The following is a 12,370-nucleotide window of genomic DNA, read 5'->3' as shown; positions in this document are numbered from 1 at the left end:
ACTTCCCTCTTCCCCCCTCTCCCCCTCCCTCTAAGTACCCCCTCTCTCTCTCATTATCTCCTCCATCTCTAAGGTTCTCCCTACCTTACTCTATTTACCCTCTCTAAGTCTCCCACTCCCTCCCTCTCCACCTCTCCATCCTTCTCTCTTTGTTGATACTTCACTATCCCCCTCTAACCAAACTCCCTAATTATTATCTCTCTTTCTCTCTATTCCCCTCTCCACCCCCTTTCACCATAGGAGGAATTAGGGTAAAAATTGGGTTTATAGTTATAGAGTGGATTGACAAGATAAATATTGTAGATCTCAAAAAGGTTTATGATAACCAATGCAAAGAAAAGATTCCCAATACTATTATAATTATCCCTTTATGCCCCAAGAAGGTAGGATTGAAGAACTAGCTTGCTCAAAATCATCTAGAATTCATTTCAATTATGTTTGAAATTAAAATATTCTCGATTTGTGAAGATGTTTAAAATAAAAAATAATTGAGTGAATGTAGTCTCTCTACCCCAAGATATAGCAATTTATAATGTGAATAATAAGTTTAGTCTATCTCCATCGCCTATAAAAAGACTTCTATGAAAGAAAGGTATAAATTTTCTAGATCACCCAAGTAGTGGACATATTTGGTTATGTTTTCCTAATGAAAATTTTATTCTGATAACCTTTCATTGAAAGAGAGATGTAGAGAAGATTTTAAAAAGGTAAAATTTTCTTAGCATCGTAACCCTTTGGATGCTAGGAAATCATTCAACTTGTTGTTCTCAATGTACAAATCTCTTGAATCTCGTAAACTATCAGAAGTAGTAAAGAAAAAGTGTAGTGTCCACCCTTGACTTGACTTATTTTGATTAGAGTTGCCTTTTATTTCATGCATGATAGACTTCTCTCAACTATTTATGATGATTTGGATGATGATTATTCATGTGTTATTTATGCATTGTGATGATAGACATTATTGGGCATATGCTATTTTGGATGATTTATATGATGTTGATACTATCATTATTGATCATGTGATTTCCTGGATACTATATGCTTACTATGTAATATGTTATTGAAAGATTATATTGATCATGGATTTGATGTTGATTATGATTACACTAACCCTATTTCATGATTACATTTGTGTGGTGGTGGGAAAAGCAAGATCGGGTGACTAGGTCCTAATCCCACTTTTGCCAGCACATTGGGAATATGAAAGAGCCTAGGGAGATAGATCACTTTGCCTAATTCTTGTGAGAAAGAGAGAGCCAAGGATTACCTCTTAGGGTTTGTATTCATCTTGTTGCAAATGATGAGAAAAACTAGGGTTTGATTTATTGACTAAACTAGGAGATGAAGAATGAAGCATAAATGAACTTGAAATTGCACAAACTTGCAGATCTGAAACTAAGATACTAATGTTGACTTGATGATGATTGTAATATATTCATCATATGTTGTCATTGATGAAACACATACATACACATATGTTTATATTGTCTACCGGTATAACTTCAAGTTGTTTATACTACAACAGGTATGCTAGAGGTTAGACTAAGAGGTTTATCTCTAACCGGTACTTTGTGACAACCGGTATATGCATAGAAGATAACCAATGGATACACATTAGTCAGCATCAAGATGAAGATCGAGTGGAGATTATATCAAAAGATTCAAGGATAACGGTTCATATATTTTATTCCAACTAGAATTGATTGTTCCAACTGGTATTTGTTGATTCTGTGATGAGTTATCCCACCAACAAATTTTGGTGGTATTTTGTGATGAGTTATGATCACTTGAATAGATACACTGCACCTAGGAAATTATGTTATGATTTCTTTAGGCCGACATAAAATCTTAATGTCTATATATTGACATCATAATGAATTATTTTATGAGTGAAAGTAATATGTTATGTGCGAGAGACAAAAGAGTTGAGTTTCAGAGTAAGCAAAATAGTAGTGTTGAAAATGTTTAGAAGGATTTGATCAAGAAAGTATTTTGCTACTCAGATAGATCAAACCAATCCTCTTATTTTCCAACAATTACAGCAGAATTTAAATCCCCTAACCAGGTAAGCTCTAGCAAGCTTCTTTGTACAAATCCTCTAACAGGGTGATCCATTCGTTTGGATTCAAAAAACCTCCACCGAGGTTACTCATAACAAGGAACTACCTTTCATAGGGTATAAGCTTCTAATCAAGCTTTGGGATCTCTAACAAGATTTGCTCCTAGTAGAGAACTTTGTAGACCCTAACCGGTCAGTTATCTATTACTATAGATAGTTAAATTGTGAGTTTCATCTCACCGTGGGTTTTACCTATTTGGGTTTTCCACGTACAAACACTTGTGTTAAGGTGGATGTTTTACTTATTGTGGATGTTGTTATATTATTTTGGATTACATGCATTATGTTTAAAATATTTGTTAAGTTCATCTACTAGTTAGTGTTTGAAGTAGTCTTATTTTTGGTGTCATTGATTCACCCCCCCTCTTAGTTCTTTTCAAGTCTATCAATTGGTAATAGAGCCTAACTTCTTTGAAGCCTAATCACTTAGAAGGGAGCCTTGAAACCACCATGGGGAAATGAGCTACTTTGAGACGGTTAGAGAGATAGAAGATAGTAGAAATGAGCTTGAAACCCTTAGGGTCAAACTGAAAGCTTCACAAGTCAAAAGGAGAGCTAACTAAACAACTATTATAGATATCTGATAATAGTTCTTTAGATGAGGCCAATATTGATGCATTAGTTGAGGAATTTGAAAAGTTAAATGGTGAAAAGATAAACCTGAGGAGAGAGCTGGAAGGTCTTACTATCCGCATGAGTTGGGAACTAGAAGCCAGAAGAGATGTTGAAGATCTTATCAAGGAAAGAGATCAAGAGATTGCCAAGATCAAGCAAGAAAATTCTTACTTGCATGAGCATTTGAATGTTGAAAGAGAAGAGAAGGAGAACCTATAGCTAGATCTTGAATTAGCATCATTGCTGAGAGAGAACCTATCAAAGTATAATGAAGATCTCACCAAACAACTTACCGAAGCTAATGAGAAATTGGAAAAGTTCAACAAGAGTTCTACCTTGCTTGAAGAACAAATTCAGTTGCAAAGAATGAAAGGTGATACCTCTGGACTTGGTTTTCCTACAACTGAAAAAGGTGAATCCTCCTGTACTAAGAGCAACACTTTTAAGAACAAATCTACTCCTAAGATCAAAAAGCCTACTAGTAAGAAGGTTTTTAAACCTATTTGTTTTGTTTGACATAAACTTGGTCACACTGAAAAATGTTTGTAAAGACAAACCTAACAGAAATGCAAGCTACAATACTAATGCTAGGTATGTGTCCAAGAAATTTGAAGTTCATTGCTTCACATGTAGAATGTATGGACATAGATCTATTGAGTGTAGATATGGAGCAAATAATCCTATACCACATATGCATCCAAGACCAAATGGTAACTAGATGAGGACTTTTGACAACCGGGTCAACATGAATTGGCAAAGACCCTACAACAACTGGTTTAGTCCATTTGAGATAGAAAAGGTAACAAATGTCATTTTTACCATATGTAATAATTGGTCATGTGGCTATGAATTGCAGAAGAAGAACTAGGAGAGGAAATGCTGGACCTTGGAAATCATCTGGTATGGCCCGCTATCACTGTAACAAACCGGGGCACTTAGCAAAATTTTGTAGATCCAGAAATAGAAAATGGTCAATTCTTCTAAGGATAAAAAAGGAAAGCAAAAAGTTAATGTTGAAGAAACCAGAGAGGAAATGAATCGGATATGGAGAAAGCAAAGTGATGACTCACTTGGAGAAGAAATTGTTCCTTCACCCAGTGAAGAGAACACTGCATTGGTGAATTAAGCCTTTTTCACATGGCTAAGGGGAGATTAATGGTCAAACTACCATCAGACCCCTTGAGATGAATGAGCGGTAAAAGAATTTTGAAGCATGAAATTTTGATAACTTTTTGTCAATATGTTATCAACCAGTTTTCTCCTTGAGTAGTGAAATTTGGGTTTGTAATCCTAACTGGTGAGCATTGAATGCAGTAGGTAGAAAGGATAAAAGAAAGTTTTTATTTTGTTATTTTTACCCTAATGCATTCAAGAAATAAATTTGGAGTGCTTTCTAAGCTAAGAAAGATTGTTGGCTGATAATTATTGAAGTTGCATTGTGATTTGCAATCAAGCTGATTTGAAGGTTGCAGAAGATCGAACTGGTGTGCACTTGGGCATTCAATTGGTAAATGGGGTGGTGTGTGCGAAATAAGGTATTTATTTGAAAATTATGCTTTGAATCTTGTTCATCTATAATGGCATCATCTTCAAATATTGTAGAAAGGTTAATGATTACATTTGAGCCAATGGAAGTTGTAGAGGCAGAACAAATTGTGTCGTATAATGCATTATCACAAGTTTCGAGTGGAGTTTTAGTAAAAGGAGATTTGTCAAGTTATATTTATTGTAAGATAGAGGATCTAAGATCACTATACATTTACACTCAGCTAAAATCCCTCTGTGATGAGAATGGAAAGATTCAAACACAGTATGCTAGGGTTTTTTAGAAAGGTTTTCACAATGCCACTTATTTTCTAGAATATTTTGAGGAAGAGCATATTAGAATCATTTTGAGTCGGGTTCATGGTGAGAACATGTACTTAGAGAGAACTCTCACAATTACCAAGGAAGCCATTCAAGCTGTAACTGGTTATTTCTGAACCGGTGAAGTACTTGTGCTGAGAAAAAGTTCAAAAGAGACGGTATTCTCACTAACCGGTTCAACATCTGATAAGCGTTCTTTTTCTATTAACAATATCAGAAACCCAGCTATGAAATTGGCAGCAATGGTTATAGGCTACTGGGTATTTTACTCTAGTAGACTAAATAGTGTTCCATCTATAACAATTCATACAAATTACAAGATGATAGTTGAAAATGCATATTATGATCTTTGTGGGGCTATTAGGAGACAATTGTTTCTAAATTTGCAATCTATCAAGAAGGATAACAGTCTAAAGTTCAAGTATGGACAGCTATTGGTCGGGTTATTCTTTTATTTTCAAAACTTGCTATTGGGAATAGGTGATATTGAATGGTCAAAGGACCTACCAGTATCCGCACAAATCAAGAACAACATCAAGGCCGTAAAGATACTTTTCCTGCTACTATGAATAATTATTTCAATGAGTTTTAGAAGAAGATGAGCATGAAAATGAGATTTTCTGAAGATGTGGTAAGTCATTTTGCAAAAGACAATGTTTTTCCTATTACATCTGATTTTTATTTGATGCAAGCAATTGAGCTGAGAAAAGAAGAAATGGAAGACATGAGTTATGAGGTGAACCATGACTTATTCATTGGTTATGCTAATAACCTATTAGCATCTCCTAAAGATAAACATAAGGCAAAACTAGATATTGTGGTATGCCAGGATGCACAAGCGAAAACCAGTATTGCTCCTACCACAAGTGGAAAAGGAAAGAAAACTAATGAATAACCTCTAGTGATGAAGAATACAAGGGTGACACAAAGTATCCAAACCAAAAAGGAACTGACACCTAAATTCTATACAAAGAAGGAGAATGTGACAAAGAAAAGAGGTCAAAAGTTAATTCTTAAATGAATAATCTGAGGGTACTGACACTAAAGAACAACCTAAGAAGATGAAAGCTACCGGTAGAGTAGAAAAGACAGTAAAGGAAGTGCCAAAGGCAACTATGCCTATTGATATATCAACTTTCAAGCTTGATACCCATTTTCTTCACTGAAGATGAGAAGAAGCAAGTCATTCAACAGGTAATCACTCATTTGTGTCATTATAGTAGATATCCACATGATCTTGAAAAGTTTATTTCAAACTCTTTGTACACTATTCTTTTGGATAAATGGGAGGAAGCTATAAAATTGGAAAAAGAAATCATTGATGAAATATTTGTACAATATTTTCCCAATTTGTCTTCGGATGAGATAAGTGCTTTGGTTGATAAGTACAAAATTCAATTTTCTTTTAAAGAAAGGAGATCAAAGTTACTCAGTGGAAAGAGGGAAATTATTGAAACTGAGACCCATCAAATTGCCTATGAAATCAAACGGATGGAAGAACTTCTCCAATCCTCTAAGAATGAGGAAGATGTTGTTAATCGACTGAAAATGGATGAAGAAGAGATTGTTCAAGCTGATGAGGTCTATCCTATCAAGAAGAAGGATGACACCATTATTCATGTTGTTGATTATGTTCAGGATTTAGTTGATCTATCTAGAGACAACATTGCACCAAATATGGAACCTCCTCAAATCACTGATACATAGATTACTTTAGTTGAGCAACCGGCAACTCAATCGAAAGTAGACAATCCACCAGAAATAGAACAACTAGAGAAACCCCAATCCCCACTGGTCTTACAAGATACTCAGAAGGAGTATATGGAAAATGTTGTCACATAGACTTCTGAACAAGAAGTAGAGAAAAATATAGAGAAAGCAATCATTAAGGTTACATCCTCTGAACCGACAAAGCCATTAGTCACTTTGCATACTTATGAGGATGATGATGATTCATTAGGCATTTCAAAGCCTATCAATGTTGACAACATGAGCGCATCTAAAATGATGAAGATTTCAAGTGTTATGCAATCTAGACCGCATAAGAAGAGACTTAAAGAGCAAAGGGTTGAAGCTGAAACAATTCAGAATGTAGTAGATATTCTATCTATTCTGCTACCAAAAACTTCTACAACACATCTGACATCCCTTATTAGAAAACTTGGTTAGTTGGTTACTAACGCATCTTATCAAATCAAGTCACTTGAAGAAACAACACAAACCTATGCTGAGAAAAGTCACAAAAAGAAGTATGGGGAGAAAATTGCAAAGGACATTGATACTAGCAAAATGGCTCTATCACGTAATAAAGATTTGTTGAGCAAAGCTATTGAAATAGGAGGAAAGTATGTTTCTTCTACCTCTAATGTTTCATTTTGTTATTCTGATATCATAAAATGACAAATAGAAATAGAACAAGAGCTAGAAAGGATATGCAATGCATATATCCCACTTCAGGACTCTATATTTTCTTTTAGCAAATTTGTAGATGACTTGCACAACAGGTTGCATACTTATGATCATGAGAAGGCAAAGAGACTCCGGTCTCTTAAGGAACTCAAGAGTCTACTAACATCACAAGTGGACATACTACAAAGAACCTACTCAAATTAAAAAGCTATCTTAGCAACTCCAGAAACCTGTACACTAGATTCGATGGAAGAATTCCATACACAACTTATGTCTACAAAAGAGTACACTAAGAACATGCTAGCAACATAGACAAACGCCATATCATAGTTGAAGCAAAACTTTAATGTTATTTTCATGATACTAGCGAATGCATGAATTTTGATATGTTTTTTTTTATTGTTGTATATGCTAAACACTTTGATACAAATTTTCTATATATAAATATATATATTTTTCTTTTATAATGTATGCATTAAGGGGGAGCATGTGTATATGTGTAATTTTTTTTTATGTATGCACACTTAGCGGTATTACTATAAAATTTTCTAAGTGTTGCGATCAATGCCAAAGGGGAAGATTGTTTTTTATTAAGGAAAATCAGGTTTTAAGGGACCCAAAACCCACTTACATAACAAGAAGAAAAGCATGAAAAAAGCTAGAGAGAACATGATATAGAGAGGAAAGCTACAAAAGACCAGCAAAGAAAACAACAGCTAAGGAAAAGGATAGCAAAAAACCAGCGAGATACTGGCAACCAAAGACCAATATTACATTTCAAATAAAAGCTTTATAGACTCTTCCACATCCTTAACTAACATCATCATAGCCTTAGCAGCTTCTCTCAGGTCTTTGTTATCCTGCTTCTGATGGGTGTCTTTAGTATTTATCTCTAGATCGCTGGTAGTTTGCCTTGTTCTTTGTCTGGAAGGTTGAGGAGCAAAGCAGGTGCTCAACACATCGTCAATGATCACCATCTCTTTGTTCTGCTAGTTCTTCTCTAGACAATCAACCAGGGCATTCATATTTTGAGTCAAGACCTTCAAAACCTCAAGGCTATGTTTCATAAATTTCTTCAAGGCCTTCTCCATTTTAGTAATCCGGTTGCTAATAATTTCATTATCAACCTCTCCCTTATCTTTGATGGTTACGATCACATCTTCAAGATGCTTCAAGTATCCCTTAATCATTTCTTTTTCTAGCCAATCCTGCATTTCTTTTTCATCTTTTGCCTCACTAGTGTCCACCTCTACATCCTCTTTACCTGTATTAGTATCCTTAATCAAATTCTGAATCTTATAATCCAAATCTCTCTGTTTATTCTGAATACTGGAGATATTTTCAATTACCCATTTCTGGAAATTGAAAACTTCCAGAGTACTATTTTTGGCAGTGTTCAAAATGGAATCTGTCATTTCCATACCCTGAGCAGAGCTCACAGACCTAGGGTTAACTTTCTCCGTAGTATGCTGAGCTTCATTCCTAATATTTGAGACAATAGGGTTTGAATCTGGCTCTTCAACATACTCTTTTCTTTGCACCTTCTCCTCCTCTCCCACAACCTCTTTCTTCTCACTCTCCACTTCATCATCAACCACCTTCCCCTATTCCTCCTCTGAACTAGCATTCACATCCATGTCATCTTTATCTCCATCACCAACCCTCCCTTTCTTATGAAGTGGAATGTTAGATGAATCTTTGTCAGACTCAGTATCATCATGACTATCTGAAATATGGGCATTTACCACCAAAGGATCTTCCCTATTAACCCTATCTTTATTCTTCAAATTCTCATAAATAAGCAGAATGAGACCTTGGTGAGCTATGGGATAGGATTTGGTTTTTTTGGCATGGTTGGCCAATCTTTCATTCAGGGAAGAAGCTAAATAAAAAGGTAGAGAGATCTTTAAACTATGGCGGAAATGGTTTAGAATAGAAAAATGATAATTATAAACCTTTGTAAACCTACCATCAACTGTTAAGTATTCCATTAAAACCCTTAACATCTTCTGCCAAAAGGATTTTACCTGATGAGGTAGATAGTAAGATACATTTTCCTTCTTAGCAAGATGAACCCTCTCTTCATCAATTTTAGGGAAGTTTTTGAATGCTTCTGCTGAGAACTTTCGGTCTCTATAAAATTTGGTACCTTCCTTCTATAAACCTGTAACCTCTGCCACCAAATCTTCATCCAGCTTCCAAGTCTACCCAAATAGATTGACTTTGTTATTGCTCCATCCCTTGGCAAAACCATTAGACACTGACATTTTACTACCATGCAATTTTTCCATGTAGTCTGTGAAACCATGTCTGTGTAGCCTCCACCAAATTTTCCATTCACTTTTCCAATTATCAAAACCAGAGAGCTCATTTTGATTAAGATTGCCTCCCATGTTGTAATTCAAGTTGAAGCCTTCAACAGAGCACAAGATACTCAAATACTGAACATTGGGACTTAAGCTCAGACTCTGGAAAATGTTGGGCTCAAAAAATAGGGTAATTTCCTTATTTTTGAAAAGGTCTTTAATAACATTCACAATGAACCAACACTTAAAATGATTAGCCCCATCACACCGATTATCATAATCATAATGCCTGAAAATAATCATCAGTTGACACTTCACATAATTCCAATATTTGTCTTTGATATCCAGACCTAGAAAAGTAATGATAAACTTAACTTGTACCATGGACTCGATCAAATAATAATTGTGCCCAGACATCCTTCTTACAAGAGACTTCTCTGATATATTTAGTGTCCTCCTCTAAATAAACCCCCTCATTAGCTAATAAGTTAGCAACCTTGTTACCTTCCCTTAGAGTATGGGAAATGAAAACACTATCATAGGCATCTAATAATTTTTTGGCACTCTCAATGATATTGTAAATGTTCCAAGAGGGGGAATTAGTGCCTTTGATAGCCTGAATAATATTGGGAGAGTCCCCTTCCAGCCATATTCTTTTATAGTTAAAACTTTGAGCAAGGTGGAGGCATTTTAACATTCCCTGAGCTTCAACAACATGATTGTTTTGAACTCCAAAGGGAGAGGCAATTGCAGTAATACAAACACTATGAGTATTTCTGATGACTCCTCCCCCTCCCGACTTCCCAGGATTGCCTTTGGCTGCACCATCAAAATTTACCTTAACCCAATCATGAAAGGGAAATCTCCAAACAACATTTTCTGTCCTACTCTTAATGTCAAAGTTGCAAAGCTTGTGAATCAAATTCCATTCAGTGAGGATACTTTTCTCATTATCATTCATATTAAGATAACTCCACTTCTTGTTGTTTCTGTGAAGAGTGTTTACGTTCTCTTTAATTGCCCTGCAGATCTTTTCAAAAACCACCTGAGACGTACACTTAGCCTCCCTAAAAATTCTATTATTTCTCTCCTTCCAGATGTACTAGCAGGTCATAGGAAGGACAAAGGACTAGAGGGTCTTGATGAGAGGGAATTTGGTGGGGAAGATCCATTGCCAAATGACTTCCTTGAGACTGTTATGCATAACCCATTCAACTTTCCATTGCATCCAAAATTTACTCCAGATTTCCCAAGTAAAGGAGCAATGGATAAAAAAATGATCCACAAATTCTGCCTCTTTTTGACATAACTCACACCTGTTAGGAAACATGAAACCTCTACAAGCCAAGTTATCAATGGTGAGAATCTTGTTATGAGCTACAAGCCAAAAAAACATGTTAACTTTAGGAATGAGGAATCTATTCTAGATTTTAGTCCATATTGGGTTGCTGACCTAAGTAATAGTTTTTTTATAAGCAAAGGAAATAGTGAAGTTACCCTTGGGATTGCTTTTCCAAAGAAAAACATCATCAGAGTCTTTACTAATAGAAAAGGATAACAAATCTTGTTGGAGTAGCGAAAAACCAACATAAATAGCATCAAGCCTCACCCATTTATTCTCCTTCCAGTAATTACAAATCATAGACCCATACTTTCTTTTGCAATCATCAAAGATTTGGCTGCAATCCTGATTAAAGAGAGGTTCATATTTAATCCAAACATCCTCCCAAAACCTAATTTTGTCACCTTTGCCAAGGACCCATCCAGCTCCATCTTTAGCAATTTCTATCGACTTGATTATACTATTCCATATGAACGACCTAGCAGGGATATCTTTAGAGTAGAGAAGAGAATGAAATGGCTGGTTATGAATATATTTATCAAACCACACCCGAATCCAATCTTTCTTAATGTCATAAGCCCTCCATATCTATTTAGCAAGCAAGGATTTGTTAAAAGTTTTAAGAACATTAATACCTAAACCTCCCTTGCACTTAGGATTACAATCTTTGTCCCAGGCAACCAAGGCTATCCTTTTCTTGTCTTCTACCCCTAATGAAAGAAATCTTTTATGAATCCTCTCTAAAGCTTCAACAAATTTAGCCAGTGTACTGAACAAGCTAAGAGCATAGATAGGAAGATTATGAAGAGTAACTTGAAGAAAATGAAGCTTACCAGCTTGAGATAGCATAGATCCTTTCCAGCCTGCTAATTTCTTATTGAGTTTGTCAACTAACAAGTTCTAGAAGGATTTTGGGGGAACCAAACCCAGAGGGAGACCCAAATAAGTAGAGGGGAGCATCTCCACCTTACAACCGATGATTTTAGCAATTTTTTGCTGCCTCATAATAGGGGTATTTATGAAATAAATAGTAGAATTCTCCCAATTAACTTGCTAACTAGTAGCCAAAGAGTAAGAGTTGAGAGCACCTTTGAAAGTGACAAGCTCACCAATAGAATAATATCCCATTAAAATTGTGTCGTCAACAAACTGTTGGTGAGTACATGACACATTAGTAGAGGAGGGTTGTAATCCTTTGATGGTTTTATTCACTTTCAATTTTTGAATCAGTCTACTCATACTCTTCGCCAAGATTGTAAAAATAATAGGAGAAATAGGGTCTCCTTGTCTGAGTCCCCTAGAAGATTTAAAAAATCTAGACGGAGACCCATTAATAAGAATAAAAAAATTTGGGGTAGATATCAGTTCTCTTGTAACTTTAATTACCTTCTCATCAAATCTAAAGGCCTCCATAACCTTGAAAAGAACTTGCCATTCTACTCTATCATAGGCTTTTGCCAGATCCAATTTTATCAAGAACCCTTATTTGTTAGCAGCATTAAGAGAATGGATATTTTCATGCACAAGAATAATAGAATCCAAAATCTGCCTACCAGGAATAGATCCTTTTTTCTCCTCAGAGATGACAAAGGGGAGAACAACCAATAGTCTGGAAGTCATGACTTTTGAAATGATCTTGTAAAAGGAATTACAAAGACTTAATGGCCTAAACTTTCCCATAGAGTCAACGCCAACCACCTTAGGAATTAGAGT

This window comes from Cryptomeria japonica, chromosome 5 (assembly GCF_030272615.1).
Source record: "Cryptomeria japonica chromosome 5, Sugi_1.0, whole genome shotgun sequence".
In the NCBI taxonomy this organism is placed as follows: domain Eukaryota; kingdom Viridiplantae; phylum Streptophyta; class Pinopsida; order Cupressales; family Cupressaceae; genus Cryptomeria; species Cryptomeria japonica.
Note: the sequence above shows the minus strand (reverse complement) of the source record.